The 5,215-nt window shown below is 47.0% G+C and overlaps 1 protein-coding gene across 3 annotated transcripts in view; it reads right to left on the bottom strand.

Annotated features, from left to right (window-relative positions):
- LOC102368012 (syncytin-2-like) overlaps positions 1 to 4,770 on the bottom strand; it is a 24,154-nt gene extending 19,384 nt beyond the window's left edge. Inside the window, exons 1-3 of one of the 3 annotated variants that reach the window (XR_001357590.2) lie at positions 4,228 to 4,770; positions 3,836 to 3,916; positions 178 to 736 (exon numbers count right to left, since the gene is read on the bottom strand). The gene's annotated coding sequence lies outside the window, so the exon portion shown is untranslated. The other 2 variants (XR_323192.3, XM_006018318.3) reach the window with 2 other exon arrangements.
- Between the last annotated feature and the right edge of the window lie 445 nt (positions 4,771 to 5,215).

Here is a 5,215-nt window from a genome sequence, read left to right as displayed (position 1 = left end):
ATTGACCCCAAGATGAACATTCATCTAAACCCAGCACCCTTTCCTGCCTATGCAGGGGGTCGGACTCGATGATCTATTGAGGTCCCTTCTGACCCTAATATCTATGAATGTTAACTGTACCATGACTCTGCTGCATTACTGATTAAAAGAGACAAAAACTCTAGAGGTATAGGCGATATCTTTTATTTATTACTGATGAAAAGAACCCAGAGATCTCATTTTAGGTTAAAAATCAAGTTCGAGCATTCCAAATACGTGCTCACCCCCTAGTGGAGAAAGTGTGGTACCACATTAAACAAGTTCTTAAAATACTTTACAGGCAGCCAGGCTGAACGTACTCATACCCTCAAGGCATTGCTTTTCATTAGAAAGAACCCCCATTGCCTCAAGCACATAATGTCCATATATAAAGATCAGAAGTGCATGTGGTGTATTAATTTGGTCTGAGACCTGTGGTGCTGAAGGCCTTCACTCAGCTCATGCTCCTTATATGGCAGACATTAAAAAAAAATTACAGGAGAGAAGTCAGATCCAAGAGTTGAATTTTATTCATGTGGTTCAAGGCATTTAGGCAAATTGCTTCCTATAGGAAAAGAGACTGCATCCAGTGATAGTCAAAATGAAGTGTAGCTACAGTAGCCTCACCGTAATACCAGGAGATCTTCCAGTCCAAGTCATCTAGAAACAAATAACCAGGACACTCGACCACCAGCACACCATTCAAAAGGCTTCTCACCTACAGGTCAGAGCAGTGCAGAGTGCACTGTGAGCAATGAAGCAAACTGCATAAGTATAATCAGTTAATGGCACACTTACAAGTTATCAATTGCTGCTTGATTAAACTGATGCAGATTTCATACCGTGGGCATTATACACATCTGCTATGCAGTATCCTTGTGAGACAAGGATGTAGGATTCAGAAGTGGCACACGCTCTCTGGAAAAGCGCAAATGCAACATATTTCACTGGAGAGGAAGTTTTGATGAGCTGTTGGCCAGCTTGACAGAAGAGCCCCAGGACTGCAAGCAAGTAGTCCCCATGCCAAGATGGTCCATTAATTTAGTACTCTGCAAACAAAGGCAGCCTTAGCAAGTGACAGGCTGCCCATCACAGCGGAGCGTGCCTGGCTCAAGATGGTCTGGTCCTCAACGGAGTGTAGAGATGAGACTGAACTCAGACAATTTTGCAAAGGTAAAAACACAACAACTTCTTACTTTACACAAAGACAGCAACTTCCGGACGATGTTGATCAGATGAGTTATTCAGCATCAAAGTTAGAAAAAGCAATTAAAAATGTAAAAGGTTAACAAAGTCTTTGCATGTCCTTTATTCATACTATAATTTGACAAGCTACTAACTAAAGAGGGAGACTGGAGGTCTCAGTAAAATAACTTCCCTTTTCAACTCCTTCCTTGCTGCTGTGTGTGCATACTGGTTTGTTATTTTGAAGCTGAGTTACTGAGAAATCAGTATGTGCCTATACTTTAATTAAATGTTTAACTTTAACTTACAAGAGAGACTTACTTGCTGTAGCTTTTAAATTTTACAAGAACAGGCACCGAACTAACTCTTTTGTAAAAAACTATATCATACTTTCCCTTCTAAGCAGCGTACAGTATCTTGCCTGAAACCTTTCAACGATTATTTTAGACTTGTAACCTCAAGTCGGAAGTGAAGATTTACAGATTACAAGGAATTCTGCTACTTCATGCTCCAAGTCTTCCTTTTTACCAAAGGTCTAAAGAGATTGCATAAAACATCGGTTTTATATTGTACTTTAATAGTTACTGGTGTGTTGTAAAATATAGATGACTCTCCAGTGCTACTTGTACCTATTTTGGACATGTGCTTTGTTGCACAAGCAAGCAGAATGAATGCAGGTTGGTTTGTACAGAGCAGAGCAGCATTTACTAGAACAAATAAAGAAGTCTGCAAAAGCATGGAAAGACCCTCAGAGTAGATTAATGCCCAGCAGTATGCATGTGAAATTTTCACTAACTGCAGTCTAAGACTATTATTCTAACATTAACATTTTCCTAGAGAAAGCAGACCATCACAATCTTGTATCTCAGCATTTTTCTTAAGTACAGCTGAATTAAGTTACCCAGGAGATAACCGACATTAAAAAGCCACTTTCTGATCAACAGGGTTTTAATCTTCACACAATGGAGCCCCTGAACAAGAAAGCATGGAAAGTGTTACAGGCTATTCACAGGACATTTAAGAATTATTTATTGGGACAATCTATTTTGCTCCGTTGCCTTTTCAGGTATACTAATGAAATAATCACTTCTGTTACAAGTTCCAGGTTACATTATGATTGGCAAGAGGATGGAGCAGGGCAAATCATACATACCACAGGCTTTGAGGTGTCACTACTTCTAAAGCTTCATGAGTCACTATTTTTCCCATTTATAAGCAAAGCAAAACATGTTGTCATAGTACTGTTAACATAAGAATGCAGCTCACCTTTTTATCTAGAAGGATCAGTGGTCCACAACAATCATACGCTATTACTGCTACATTTTATTAGAAGAGAACCACCACTTTATTAACATGTACCAGGCCAATTGCTCTAAAGAGGATGCCTGAATTATGAAAGGTCCCCAAACCCTGTTTTACTCAATGGAAAGAGACAGTTCTCTGCAGCCACAGCTCAAGCAACACAAGGCTTGTGTCAGTAGAGACTACAGTCAACAGGGTCAGACTGACAGACAAGATTAAATTAATACAGTTTGCTTCCCGATACTAGGATGCTCTTTGGTTCTAATTACCACCCTCAAGACAAATCAAATGCCTACAGGCAATTAAGTCTTGAAAACCAGCTGAGGTTTCCCCAGAGAAATGCCTACATGCCTAATTGTTGGCACCTCTGTGAGCTCCGGTGTCTGAGTTTTAATAGCAGGTTTGCCAGCTCCACTGACACCTGGTAATTTGTTACATCACTCCTGCAAACATGCTGCCCTCCTAGGTCTCCTTGATCGTTCCACTGTCTGGTTGAAGTCGCATCAAGTGAGACAACACTGAGTTGGGGTGGGATCGGATCGGAGCTGGAGCTTTCCACAACTATGAACAGCTGGACTGGAAATGCAGAAGACACAAATACAGGATAGCCCTTTCTGCTGGTCATTTGCAGCGATGACTGTTTTACTTTAACATCTACCCAGGATTCAGGGAAGGCTTGAACTGTGGCTACAAGCCTGTGAGTGGGCTTTTGAAGATGTTCTTTGTACAGATTTTGGGGGCCGAGGGACAAACACTGTCTCAGAACCAGGCCCTCAAAGAAGAGCATTTGAGAAACAAGACCCCCATTACCGCTTTGCTTTCCTGGCCATCTCCTTCAGCACAGGATTTTCCTGTTTAGAATAACATCCCCCCCCACCACACACACACTACCCATTACCTACACCAGGGGTCGGCAATGCTTTTGGGCAGAGTGCCCAACGCACCCGCAACTTCAACTTGTAAGATGCTGGCACGTTAGGGGCGGATGGCGAGACAGCCCGAGGGGCCCAATCCTTGTTATTGCCATGTAGCCCCGGCCCCCTCCCCATCATCCACCCAGAAGTGCGCGGGCAAGAAAAATGCCTTCGAGTGCCACACTGCCTACCCCTACCCTACCCCTGACCTACACCTCAGTGGGGACTAAGCTAACGTCCCTAATCAAGCCCCTGTGAAGCACATGCCTCCCATGACCTCTTTCAAGTGATGATTCACCACTTCCATAAACCAAGCCACTAAAACTGGGTCTTGAGAGAACATCCCTGTGATTATAGACTCCCCTTGAGGCAAGGATCATGCTTTTGGCTACGTATTGTATAGATTTATTACTTACTGGTGCCAAGGTCGGTCTGGCTATTACACCAGATAGGAAAAAAATAAGGATAAGAGGCGCGGCGAGCGGGCAGAGACGAACCTAGACGGGGAAGAGGAGACAAGGAGGGTTTGTGGCGCCCGGACGCCGCGAGGAGCCACCCCCCGGAGGGAGGGCAGTGCGGGGAGAAGGGGGCAGTGTAGGCAGCATCATACATGACCACCGCGGCCTCTGCCGTGCTCACACCTGCTGCTGCCCGCGGCCCGCCCGGAGCCGCCTGGGTTGTTGTGGGGCGCGGGGGGGCGCTGGCTGGTACGAGGCGGCGCCGGCGCGCGGCCACACAGCAGCGCCCGCCCAGGCCCAGGACTGCGGATAACCCCCGCTCCCCCCCTGGGCCCGGAGCCGGGACTCACCTGGGGCCGGCATGGACCGCGCGGCCGCTAGTGGCGGGAAACGGAAACGGAAACCGCCTGGCAAGACAACGCCCCGGAAGTAACAATATTGCAACCGGAAGAAATAGGGAGAACCAGAGAGAAAGACACGCCGGCGGCTAGAGCGTCGCCGTGGCCTCCACGTCGTCAAGGGCGGCCCCGCCCGCGCGCCTTAAAGGGCCAGCGGCGCCCGGTTGCCATGGAAACGCCCTCGCTGCGCATTGGAGCTATTGAGCTATAACGTCGCTGTGTCCACGCCATGCAACCGCTGCAGCCGCCGCCCCGCTGCCCAGTTCCCAGCCAAAGTCCTTAAAGCAAAAGCGAGATGGTGCGGGTGCCCCAGCAGGCAGGACAAGGACAGGGACAGGGACCCGCGTCCTCGGGCTCACGACACAACTGGGTCCCGACTGCTGCGTCTTAAGTCGAAACGTCACAACTCAGAACCGATTTCCCCATAGGAGCAATGTCATCCATGGGGGGTTGGTTCCTGAACCAAAGCCCGATACCCAAATTTCACCAAAAGTAACCCAGATTTTTAAACTCCATCAATTATAGATGAGTAATATAGCTACATGAATGTATTTATATTGTAAATAGCCGTCGTATTGATTGAGGTGACTTTGCTGGACTTGCTGAAGGGCTCTTGACAGGCGTCTTCGCAGGAGTGAGTCCCGGCTGCAGGTTTTTCTGGAGTCTCGTCTGTTCTCGGGAAGAAAGCGTCCGAGGAAGTTTGGACAGATGTTCTCCAGGGAGATGGCCAACGCAGCGAACTTGGTGCGACATCGGATCAAGCATCGTGAGGTCAAAACCGACAGCAGAAAGGCAAAAGTGCTGTTCGTTGTAACTCGAAACGTCTTAAGTCGAGGGCTGCCTGTACTACATCACTCGCCGGGAACTGCTGTCGTTTCCATATTTGATCCCACCCTGGAGAGCACCCCGGAGAATCACAGTTTCTTCTTTGCTTTGCGTC

The sequence above is a fragment of the Alligator sinensis genome, unplaced genomic scaffold (assembly GCF_000455745.1).
Source record: "Alligator sinensis unplaced genomic scaffold, ASM45574v1 scaffold400_1, whole genome shotgun sequence".
In the NCBI taxonomy this organism is placed as follows: domain Eukaryota; kingdom Metazoa; phylum Chordata; order Crocodylia; family Alligatoridae; genus Alligator; species Alligator sinensis.
The sequence above is the reverse complement of the archived record's forward strand: the minus strand, read 5'-3'. Positions and strand labels throughout refer to the sequence as shown.